General features: G+C 41.8%; 1 pseudogene; it reads right to left on the bottom strand.

Moving 5' to 3' along the window:
- Positions 1-249: 249 nt before the first annotated feature.
- LOC123084397 (uncharacterized) lies at positions 250-3,695 on the bottom strand (annotated as a pseudogene).
- Between the last annotated feature and the right edge of the window lie 9,542 nt (positions 3,696-13,237).

Genomic DNA, 13,237 nt, shown 5'->3' with positions numbered 1-13,237 from the left:
AAGGTGTTGGAGGGGCCCCAGACTGATAACACCCTGCCCCCACTCTGTTTAGTACCGGTTCGTGGCACGAACCAGTGCTAAAGGTTCACCATGAACCGGTACTAATGAGAGCGGACGGCTAGCCGTTGGAACGGGCACTAATGGATACATTAGTGCCGGCTCAAAATCAAACCGGCGCTAATGTGCTTCACATTTGACCCTTTTTCTATTAGTGAGGACTGACTGATCGATGGAGCTAAGTAAGTTGCACTAGTAGTTCTTGATGCTGTCGTTGACATCTGCGTTGGCGTTGGCCATGTCGACGGCGGCAGGCCTCTCGACGTCCTCCATGTCCTCCTCCCGGAGGAACACCGCCTGGTCCAGCACCGACGCCGACCCCTCCGTGGTGGCCGTAATGGCGCCTCCGAACAGGTGCGGCGGCGCGGGATGCGCTGCCCCGCCGTGGGCGTCGACATGGGCTGGGCGCCTGGGCCGAAGACGCCCGTGTCCTGGTCGGGCACCCACGACGCGTCCTCGCCACCGTCAGGCGACCCGCCGATGGTCTTGTCCGGCACCATCGTGGCGATGTGCTCCTCCTCGCCCTGGAGCACCTCAACGTTCTTGCGGTTCAGCGCCGCCTCCACCTGCGCCCCGGTCATGGCCGCAGCGGCAGCGCGGACGTCCTTGTACTGCTCGTCCTCACGCTGCGCGCTGGCCGAGGAGTGGTTCATGCTGGCTCCGTTCCTACTTCCTACCAACACAAAGTTGTCGTTGCGGCAACAACATAAGCAAATACCTTTTTCTTCAACATGTGAACAGCTAGCTCTGTTCTAGTAAAGGAAAGGGGATGATGGGTGGTTACCTGGCGAGAAGAGGCGGTCCGGCGCGGGCAGTGGCCACCCGGAAAGTTTTGGGTTCTAATTTAGAAGAATGCTCAATTGAAGAACTGCAAAGCTTAGAGGACAAAGCTGAAAAAGGCCTTCTTAGCATCCGAACAATGAAGGTTAGCCAATTCTAACTCAGTCTACATGAAGTTTTAGCAGTATCGAATCTATGTGTGCATTTAGTGATACACAAGCCAGGCAATGGAAGCTTACAGAATAGTTAATGTGACTTCAATTCTTAATTATCTTAGAGGAAGTATAATAAGTTGACATAAGCAGGTCATAAGAGTTGCCAAGGGAGAATAGAAGTGGGCCTTAAACTTACGGCAAGCTACAACATGGCTCCAAAAAGTTTTGTGAGAGAGTGAGGTGTGCCAAGTATTAATGTCTTTTTTTCAAAAAGGAGGTCTAACCTGCAGTCTTTGCATCATTAATTACTTAGTATGTATATTTATATATAAGTGCAGAGACAATAGGAACTTAGCATGATGGCAGTGCAATCTTAATGCTACTCAATTATCTTACGTGTCAGACTCGGCGGTTGGAAGAACAGCTCGCTAAGCTGAGGCGGAATGTGGTGAAGTTGAGCCACCACAAAGAAGAACTATATTGCCAGGTAAAGATGGATAATGAAATTGCCTTCATGAATTAGACAACCCAACTCTAAACACATATCCCATCCCTCATGTGCATCCCAGTCGAGATCACCACCCATCCATGCATCTAGCAAGCAGCTCACCTAAGCGTAACCTATATAATGATGCGTCCACTCATGGGCTTGCCCACGTTAATCTGTGCAGTACAAGAAGGAACACCACCTTGCAGTGGCGGCAGTGGCCTCTGCTACGGCAACCTTCCCAGACGATGATGACCACCACGATGTCACAGATGTAGAGACGGAGCTATTTCTTGGATTGCCTGGCTCAAGTCGGTCCTGACAGTTCATGCTGGAGAAAATGCTCAAAATAAGCTGGAGCCAACCGCGTCGTGTTACTATAGTTGTTTTCGCTTCTTACCTATGATTATTTTCAATGTTAAGTGTCGGTCGTGCAGAGGAAAGCACTGAGGCGGTCGCCTCTACGAGCGTGCAAGCGGTTAGGAAACCGATCCTACACGTAGTATCACAGTTTTGAACTTTTGATTCTATTCCATCGATGTAAACTTCGGAAGGAGCAACTGGCATAGTTGTGCCTCTGATTTGTTAATTTCCTTACCTTTGCTACTCTCTAGGCCTTTGTTACCTTCTTTATTAAATCTTCATGTTTTCGTGCTTTCCACTGGCATAGTTGTGCCTATGCTCCTTGAACACGACCGTGGGGATATATTCTCCCCTCCAAGGGACGTGCACTGCTACCTTCAAAAGCTTGTGCGCGATTGAGATCCGTCCTGTATCTGTTTGCATCTCTCTTCGTACTGTGGTGGAACCTTTGGTGGTGAAGAGAGATCTAGGGTGGCTATGGTTTCATAGGGGAGAAGGCCTTGCAACGTCTCGTTGTTGGTTTGTTATTCTATTATTTGATTCTCTGAGTTCCTTGCGAGCGAAATTCAGGTATAAAATACCCTATGGGTGTATTTTTTTTCCTAATAAAATAAGAAGTAGCTCATCAGATTCTCTGGCACTACTTTTTTCAGCGATACATTAATATGGTGAGTGTATGTGAGCATCCATATCTCTACTTCTAATGGAGCAGTTGGTAGTCTCCGCCGGTCAATTTTCGTCCCACCTCCGCTGATTTTTTTTCGTCCTAAAAAAATCTACGAAATATAACCTAGGAAATTTAACCAGGGACAACTATGACTAGCGAACAAAAAATCGGACGACGCCCTAGCCTCCCTCGCATGAAAAAAACCCTCCTCTCGATCCACCCCTAGCGTTGCCCCCATCTCTCGCTCCGCCGCCGCCCCTGCTTCCCTCCCGCTCAGCCACCTCCACCGCTCCCACGTCCTCAGTTCCTCGCGCTGCCTTCTCTTCTTCTCTCCGACTCCTCGCCCTGCCCGACGACACCGACTCCTTAGCACCCCGGGCACTGGCCGACGCCCGCGAGTCCTCGGTGCCCCACCGTTGCCGTCACATCCGAGGCGCGTAGGGGCCAAAACTTAGTGATCTGCTGCCTCCGTCGGACTCATCGATCGTGCCCTGGTCGAGGGCCCCGAATCATGGGACGACGGCACGGACCGCCGCAAGGGCTTGGCGGCGTAACCCCAGGGCGTGGCGGCGTTGCGGCTAGTGAGCAGCCCCTGACGTGCGTGCCCCCTGACCCGTGGGACGATGGCACGGAGGCAATCACATAACCCAACGGCAGGGCGTGGCGGCGTTGCAGCCAGTGAGGAGCGGCGGTGTGCCCTGAATCGAGAGGAACAAGTATGTTCACATTCTGTTCGCTTTGTGTTTGCTTTCTGTAGTCTCAAAGCAGAGCAATGGTCATTGCAAATTTTATCCGAGAATGTGCAACAAAAGCACGTTGAGAAGTTCCTGTGAACCCTAATTTATTTCTTGAGAAAGCAAACTTATTTATCCTTGCTCTGTTTTTTGTGTACTATAATATTGTTCATTTGTACCCAGCATGTGTACGTGATGTGCCCTGCCTCTGTGTGTGCTTCCTGCTAATGTACGTTTGACCATGCGTTCCTTGCTTCCCCGGTGATGCCGACATCGTAGGGCAGGACCCAGTGGCCATCTTCGGCGCCTTCATGGACTTCTTTAGCGCCGACCTCTGCTTCATCATCTACGGCCACGACCCCTTTGCCGTCGGCATCATCTGGTACCTTGGAATGCAAATTAAATGTGTTCATGGAGTGGGGTGTAATTGTGATTTGTGCAATTGCTGTCATTCGCATTCAGCAAGGGCTGCAAGTTCTATTGCTATAAGCCTGACTTGCAGCGGCAACAACAGATTCAGATGTGATAAGCTCATTCATTCATTCTCTCTGGAGAAGAGGACCAAATTGATTCAAATTTTGTGTTCTGATCTTCATGTTGCGAGGTTTGCGATCGCATGTATGGTCGGGGCTGCATGGGTCTGGCGACCAATTGCTTGCATCTCTTGCTGTATGGTGATGATGACCGGCTCCTGTTAAATCCAATACGACTGCACTTCTTCGCTTCAGGTGGCCATGAAGCTCTGACTCCATCCTCACGACACTCAAACCTGTCTTGATGATTGCATCAGATTGCAACTCTATTATCTTTTCATACCATGATATGTGTGCATGTCTCTTCGGTTCTCAAACAAGAAATACTTTTCTTTTAGTTTCTTTGTAGGTAACATGCAGTGTACAGTTGGTAGCAGATTATGATGCAAGTTTGTTTGTTTTCACTCCAAGCATGGTTTCTATGATACATGATGCTACTCTCGGGCTGCTCCTCACTACCAGTCACAGCAAGATGGGGCCCCTGGTGGTCCTCTGAAATTTGATTCCCTCAATGGTCAAGGATCGTTTTTCTTTGAAGTCTGATGTACATTTTTTTAATCTCATGTAGGAAGAAGGTATCCCCCTTACACGAAGATTTCTAGCTTGCCTATGTGTTGTAATGTTAATAAGTGCATTCGGCCAAACAATTTGTGGGCCAAATGAACTTGTTGCGGATATAGAAGAACAAGGCGGCACACAAGGAGCTGCCTGAATTGCAGTGGCAGCGGTGTTGTAATATGTAGGAGTTTTGCATCAACTTGGTCTCTTTTCTATACATTGCAGTGGCAGCTGTCTGATGCATTGGCCCTTGATTATCAGGAATCAAGCTTGTGAAGAACAATTCGTTACTTTAATGACACACACTTGCAGTAAGTCATTCAGAGATATATTCAGTACATGCTAGGTTGCCAAGCTCAGAGCCACCTGTTGTCTCCATAAATTCGCTGAAAGCAAAAATCATTTGCCCGTAGTCATGTGAAACCTCCTAGAATTCTTTTTAGTATTTTGCATTGCTTGTGCATTTCTTTTTTTATCACTTCTAATAACCTCATTGATTCATTTTTCCTATCGTCATGTCAGTCCTTGCTCTAAATTTTTTGTTAGTATGTTGTACTTCTTGTGCATTTCCATTTTTATCACTTCTAATAATCTCATTGACTGTTTACATCTCATCGTGTTTAACAAGGACACGAGTGATAATTTTTTTACAAGAATACAATAGTGAAAAATTTATTTTATTTTATTTTCCAAGATAGTTCTCAATTAGGCTTACAAATATTTAACATTGGCAGTAGTTCTGTCATCAAGGTTATGTGTAATGTATTCCTTAGAATGGTGTTTCAGCCATTTCTATGTAGGTGGCATGTGTGATGGCACGTATTTCAGCCATATTGATTTAGGTGGCATGTGTGCTGGCACAAGAAAAGGAAGGCCCTGAACTGAAAGGAGCAACATATATTAATGAATTTCCCTGAATTGAGAGAGAGAGAGAGAGAGTTCAATTCTGGTCACTTGATTTCCTACCCCAACTCCTCTAATAATCATTGATGCGTGTTTGTTCGCTCTAATCCACTCAATGAAACCATCTGCCTGGTTTAAACATAATCAACCATTATGAACTTTATGTTATGAACTTTATGGAGTGTCTATTTGACGTTATCCTGGTCTTCTCCCTTTCCCCCTTGAATTTTGTATAGATGTTGTGGTTTGATTTGATTCCCCTTGTGTTTGATGTAGATGTAGGTGTATGTTAGTCGTAGAGGTGGATTTTCCTGGCGACATTTTTGCAGTTACAGTGGTAGTAGCATGGATGTAGCGGTGGATCCGATTCCCCTGTTGATTTTCTTTCTGCTAGCCTGGGCGTTTGATTCAACTGGCTTTTTTTGCTGTTAGATGCAGGGGTGTGTGTTTTTAGGTAGTAGTTGCATCTAAGTTACATCAATAACTGTTCAATTTCAGTGAAATTTCCTCTCAAATCATTGAGTAGTGACACTGTAATTTCAGTGTAATTTCCAGAGTTAACCACAGTTCAATTTTTTCTGTTACTTCTGTGATTTTTTTTGGGGGGAGGGGTTGCCTATGTTGGGTCTCCAAGCATTCTAGAACCTTTTTCTTTTTGTGGTTTGTCTTCGTTGGGTAGTATTTGTATCAATTTTATAACCTTTTTTCTATGTTTTCTATAGTGTTGCATCTAAGTTTACAGCAGCTCCAAGATTGTAATCTCGTTAGTTACAGTGTAATTTCCTCTGAAATTACAGTGTAATCATAGTGTTCTTACAGTGTACTTGTAATTGCAGTGTAATTTTCAGGGTAAGTACACTGTAAATCCCGCTACCATGTTATTGTAATTATAGTGCAATTTCTCTATAATGTATAGTGTTGTTGTAGTGTAATTTCCATGGGTAATCACAGTGCATTCTTACTAGAATATTTACATTATTTACAGTCAGTGCAATTACATGTAAATACAGTGTAATTTCAGTAAAATTACAGTGGTCATTAGACTGTAAATCACAATGGCTATGTTGGGTAGTGTTGCATCTTTTCATGCTGTCAATATATACTGAATCTATCTTTGTGTCAAGAACTTTGTTGTGCACAGGTGCTTGTCTTGATAATAGTAATTTCAGTATTTTTTTGCTACTGTAAATTTTAGTTTCTTTGCCCTGGTGCTTTTGAAACAAAACTGACCAGTTTTAACTAGAGTGCTTTGTGCAATACACTCTGTCAAAAGGAAAGAATTTGTGATCTCTGCTTTTCTTTTTTGTCATATTACAGGTTCTAGATCTCGAAGAAATTCACTATGCATGAGCAAAGACGTTGGAATTGAAGGATTTCCGTCCTGTGGATCGTCTCTTGTATGATCTTCCATGGTTGTCCCCCAATTAGTAGTTGTGACTTTGGCGTTTGTCTTTGCCCCAATTGGAATTGAAGGATTTCTAACTCCATGGTTCTTTGTTGGTGTTTGTCTTCGCCCTTTCTTTTTATTTCTCATTTCCTCTATGTAAGTACTTTAATTTCTGCCTTCTTGGTTCGTGTTTATCTTTACCATTTCTTTTTTGTATCTCTTTTCTTCTATATACATTTTCTTTATATTATTCTTCCTTGTTGCAGTTTGCTTCCCTGTAACCATTCAAAAGCATTGGTTTTCTTAAATCGTTTGTTGGAAGGGAAGAGCCTTTGCTTTCCTAGATCCAGCTTTCAATGAGCGGTCTGAATTTCTCTTGGAGATTAGAATGATGGAAATTAAGAATTGATTCTAATTTCTTACTTGATCCCTTTTTCAGACTGCAAATTAACAATGATGGAGAATAATGCTTTTTTGCTTGAGAGAGATGTTGAACTTATTTTTTCACACTATGGATAGGGCAGTGTGTATGTTGGTTCAGTGTGTCTTCATCTGTAGAAGAGTCGGTGTGTATGTTGGTTCAGCTGTGTCTCTATAATCCGTAGATGACACGAGGTACTATACTTGCAAGGTTTTCTTACTGTAATTTCAAGGTTTTTCACTGCTTGTCATGAATGCAAGTCTGTCCAGCCCGACCGATGTACATATATAACAACTCATGACTTGGGGCTGCAAACCGGTGTCTTTGAGACTCGACAAGTTCCGGTCATAATATCATTGTAATAATCACATAATATGAGTAAAAGTTATGCAGAAATACACCGTAATTTTAGAATTTCCAGTGCTAATTTGACTAAGTTTTGTGCATCTAGACTTTAACTCTTAAGATATCACTATAAGCAGACTGCAAGTTAGCGGCAAACTGTAATGGCAGTCTAATTATCACTATAATTTTCTCCCAAATGTTGTAAGTGGACTGTACATTGATGCCAGACCTAAAAAGGGTACGCTGATGGATCAGTAGGCTGTGGATAAGAGAGGGTATGTTGATGGTCCAGTTCCAACCTGATTAGGATTGGCATTGGAGATACACTAAAAAGGGACACACAAATACATACAAGTGTCATTCTATTATTGATTGAAAAACTTGACTGATGTCCAATTGATTTTCAGTCAAATGTCAAAGAGACATAATGAATCTTTCAGTTATGAACTTTATGACAATAATGACTCTCAAGTTCAGCAAGAGCTCGTACAAAAGATATGGAAAGTATTTGAGATTATACTAGAAGAGGTAATTACTTCTCTCAGTTCGTAGTGCCTTCTTTTGCTGATACCTCTTGGGTTTTGATTTCTTGTAACATTTATATGCACACAGACTTGCGACTTAAGGGAAGAAACCAAGGAAGGTATTTCTATAGCTAAGTCCATTGTGATCATTTTGGATTGAAATTCACGCTTGGCAAAAGGTCTTGATATATTGCTTTGGCGACGCCGAAGTCCGTTCACGTGAAGAGGAGATGTGCCTGGTGACGAGAAGTCTTAGACCACCGGTGAGTTTTGCTTCCTATCAGTTCAGCAGTGTGTGTACATGTTCAGAATTGTTGGCTATAAACACTTGAATTATCTCCAATCATGTACTTCAGGTTCTACCATCTTCCATATTTACCATGTTTTGTCACTTAACAAAATTTTACATAACTATTTTGTGTATGTATGCAAAATTCTGATTTAGAGACTTAATGCAGAATTATCAACAAAATTATCATTCAGTATTAAGAATTTACATTTATCATAAGAAATGGCAAACTCATAGGTATTTCAATCTAGAAATTACAATGCAATGTTCAGGGAAGATGGCGAGCTTCTAATTAGCGGTAACTTTATTCTGTTGAAACCAAAAGATATGGATGAGCCATGATAATGAGTGTTAGGGGGTTGGACGGCATGACGTAAAAAGATATCATTTTTACTAAATAACTTCATTTTCCGCAGAACTCCGCCTATGTCTTCTAGGCATAGACGGTCCCAAGCCCGGGTAAAGGAGGAGGGTTGTGATAGGCTTGGCGAGCCAACGTAAAAACTAGTCAGTCCCATGGGTATGAAACCCATTTGAGCGAGAGTAGTACTAGGATGGGTGACCTCCTGGGAAGTCCTAGTGAAAGGGTTTCATATCTAAGGGTTGTGATAGGCTTGGCGAGCCAACGCAAAAACTAGCCAGTCTTTTGGGTATGAAACTCATATGGGCGAGAATAGTACTAGGATGGGTGACCTCCTGGGAAGTCCTCGTGAAAGGCTTTCATATCTAGCCTACCCCAACTTGTTTGGGATAAATGGCTTCGTAAGTAAGTAAGTAACTTCATTTTCCGCAGAAACTTCCTTGCACTAAACTTACAATATTGGCTTCTCCAGATGTACATAAGCTATTAGCTCTTAGCTCTATTTAATTCCACTCATATTTACGAAAGTGCTCTTTTGATCCCGAGTTCACAAGCTCACTGATGAACAGCAAAATCCAAAAAATTAGTTAAAGAATTAAAAAATTCTGGATTGAAACATCGATGAAAGTTTTAACTTCCTGCAAATTTTGGTGATGAAATAACATTGGTGGAGTCTGGACAAAAAGAAAAAAATCGATGCTCCAAAATGCTTCCGAGAACAAATCTTTTGGAGCGTCGATTTTTTTGCCCAGACCTACACGAATGCCAGTTCATCAAAACATTCGCAAGAAGTTAAAACTTTCATAAATGTTTATAAAAAAATCAGAATTTTTTATTTTGTTACTGGGTTTTCGGATTTTACTGTTCATCAAGGAGCATGTGAGCTCGGGTTCAAATACTACACGTCCTCATATTTATTCCTATTCTCCTTTTGTCATTTTTTTACATCTAGGCATATAGTGTTTTGTTGTGTCTCAAAGTTTTACCTTTTTAAAAGTGATTTGTGTTTATATTTTGTGGATGTTCTTGTTGCTGGTATATATTCTCAAGTGATAATCATCATATCTTGTCAATCTCTATGTTATGAGAGGTATAAAAATATAATCGGATCTAAATTTGATAGTATGCTACCTTGGCCAATATAGTGCATCATGTGAATGTTTCTCGTTCTCAAAAGTGCACTATATCTGGCCTCTATGGCCATGAAGGCTGCAAGGTTGCACCTTGGAGCACAAATTTTGGTGTCTTCGCATTGAAGGATCCAATCCATCGACTTTGGAGTTTGAACATGTCACTTGTGATGGGGAGAGGAAGAGATGACTTGCATACACTGGACAATGAGTGTATTAGCAGCGTGGTGGCTCAGGACTGTACAAGTTGTAGTAGCCCCTTCCCTTATAAATGTTTTGTTTTGATTGGAAGCACCTTATAATTTAGCTAATATATGGATTTCATTTACATCGTCTATCCAAGTATGCGAGGCCCATGAGATGGGCATTAATCACTTCTCTTTTTCTCAGTATTTTGATAGGGGACCTATGTATATGGAAGGAGTTAGTATCATGTAAATCGTATCACCAATTTAAGGATCCTCATGTTTTCTTACTTTTCAACACCTATTTGTGATTTTGTTCACAAGTTCTCAATTTCATTCTGTAGAATGAAGATAATATTTTTGTTGTATTTTTTGTCCATGTAGAGGATACAAGACATGATATTAAGTAATAAATTAATGAAATAATGAATTAACTTAGGTATGTGTATTTTTATGCCTCGCTCTTTGTCCCTCCTAGCGAGAGGGCGATGATAAGGACGGTTGTCTTCGGGTGTCCCCCAACGTGGTTGACGGGTTGGCGGTGTGAGGAAATGTGTGACTATGGAGGGAGCTCAACAATTCGGCTACAATGATAGAAAGAAAGGATGTTATGGAAAGAGAGCGGTTGATTGCAAATAAAGTGTTTGCTATGTTGCAGCGATTGTCCACATAGCTGAATTTTGGAGAGCCTACCGGCCATCCGTTTGATTTCCAAACATGCCCAAATATACAAGGGAGAAATGAGCTTCGACCTTGAAGACAACTTGAACCATTTGTTTAAATCATTTATATGCATTGTATTGTAGCCCGTAGCAACGCACGGGCGGTCTACTAGTTTATAATATGTTTCTCTGTAAAGAAAAGATCTACGACTTCCCATTCCATACGTCAGATTGCAACCATACCTCCATTTCCAGTAAATTGTACTCCCTTCTTGTGTTGGCTTCCTCACATGTGTTAGTTGAGCCGATAAAGGAGAGAGGCATGACAGAAAGACAGATGCGTTAATTGTGCGCAGGAGAAAATGTGGCCATATATGCTTAAAAGAACGCAAGGTTCTGCCATCAGTTCCTCCTTCGTCCAACCTCAACTCTCTTCCTGTTTTGAGTTTTTTTTTCCTCGCGTATCACATTTGTCCACCGGTTTTCTCTGAAACCAGCCTCAACTGCCTACCACTAATTTACCTACCAAAAAAGAATTTTTTTCAGTGGTAAGTCAATAAGTGCTTACGAAATAAGAGTTTATGAAATATATAATCCTAGTTCTTCCACAATCAAATTAATATGCGCTGGTAAATCAATGGCTAACCTGCTATACTATTAATGGAAAATTATATCAAGAGAATGTTTGATGGGTTGCTTTCTAGGACGACTCTTGAGATTCTTGATGATATCACTAGAATTTGTTTCGTTTACCAGTGCATGCATGCATATAATTTCTTGCTGATGTCGCGTCAAGCTCCTAGCAGGCGACTGTCTGCGCCATATAGGTGTCCATATTTGAATCCTTGTTACAACACACATGTAGGGCCAGTTCTTTTGGGCGGCTCAAAAAATAAGTTGCCCCCTATATTTGTTGAGACCTCTAAATTAGCTATCACATAACTAGTTTAGAAGCCTTAATGAACAAGGAAGTCGGCTTATGAGAAAAATTAGTGATGAGGCGACTTATTTTTTAAGCTGCCAAAAGAATTGACCCGTAATTATCTAGTAAGTCAAAGAAATAACGAGGCTATTCCTGGTAAGCCAGACTCTATATAAGAATAGAGGCAGTACTACACTAGTATCTACTTTCTTCGTGTTGGTTTATTTGGCCACATAATACTTATGGTCAAATTTTGATTTGAAATATGAGGGAACTAACAAACTCCAATGGAGTAAGTACTTGGCTTGGTCAGATGACCGATGATTTCAACTTTTCAACACCTCCAGACTATCTCCCGTACATGCTGCTATTGATGCAATTTGAGCTAATCTTTAAACAAAAGGGCCCCGGGATGGATGGACTGTTAGTACATCTAGGCTACTCATTTCCCTATGGCCTATATTCTCTGACCAGTATGATAATTGGGATGGATGGAAAGCAAAGATGATGATGATGATGATGATTATATTCTCCAATTGCTTCTTTAAACATAATACTATCAAAGTCGCTCACATGCATGAGCATACACTTACCCCTATGAACGTCTCCACCCACTAAACAAAAATCGCTGGAAGTATGAAATAAATGCAGAGAAATGCGAGCACCAATGCCAAGTTTAGGACTTGAACTCTAATGGGCTGGCAATACCACTGCCCTCCTAATTAACCATCCAATCACAGGTTCATTCACATACTCCCCAATTACTACTAGCTATGGAAGTACCTAAGACGCACTAATGCTTGTCTGAATAGCTTAGCAGGCTAACTACTTTTCTTTTGAAGAAAGACATCCAAAGAGTATGTTAAAACTGATAATTACTGTCTTGATCTTGGTTTACTAGTCCCTCGTATTTTGGGTCATATTTTGCCAATAATTTTAACTAATAAAATATAATTATATATAGGAAAATGATAACATTGAAAATTATATTCAAATTCAGATCTATCAATATAATATTTGGTGACATATGCATTAACATTTGCTAGTCAAATATATGATCAAACTACAACCCGAAATATGAAGCGGACTAGTAAACCGGGATGGAGATAGTATCAAGGAAAACTACGAGTACCATAGAACAACAACCGGAAGCGGAATGACCAATAAGAAATAAAATTACACTGAATATCATATTAGCATTCTTCTTCCTCTTTTTGATTGTCGCCCGCCACCAAATGAAAATTACACTAAACCAACAGTAAAAGGGACACATGCAAACACCCTTGTCATACCAGGCTTTGAGACCCGCAATAGCCACTCGTCACTTGAAACATGATCTATATTCTATAAATCACTGAAGAAACATCGGTTCGAGCAGTACAGACTTATAATCCATTGCCACCGGTCCAGAGAGTTGGAGAATATGGAGCATGTCGCAAAACAACACAGAAGAAGATGTCGAAGTCACGCCATCAATAGCCGGCCAATTGCTCTCCTATAGACACGCCAACTGTCAATATTCGAACAGACCTTTCGGAAACACAAACTCTCACAAGCCCTTCATTGACTGTAGATCAAACGTTGTCGAGGTAGGGAGAGGTTGGAGAGATCTTATTCAAACATGTCATCTTTGCCATCGCATCGTCGATGCTGCCTGGTAAAACAAAGCCTAAGGAAAAGACAAACGAAAAAGACGGATCCACACTCCTCTTACCGCCGACAAGGCAATGGAACAGGGGAGAGGAGGTGGACCAATATTGTGGTGCCTACTAGA

Source organism: Triticum aestivum, chromosome 4A (assembly GCF_018294505.1).
Source record: "Triticum aestivum cultivar Chinese Spring chromosome 4A, IWGSC CS RefSeq v2.1, whole genome shotgun sequence".
Taxonomy (NCBI): Eukaryota; Viridiplantae; Streptophyta; class Magnoliopsida; order Poales; family Poaceae; genus Triticum; species Triticum aestivum.
This window is presented reverse-complemented; position numbering and strand designations above follow the sequence as displayed.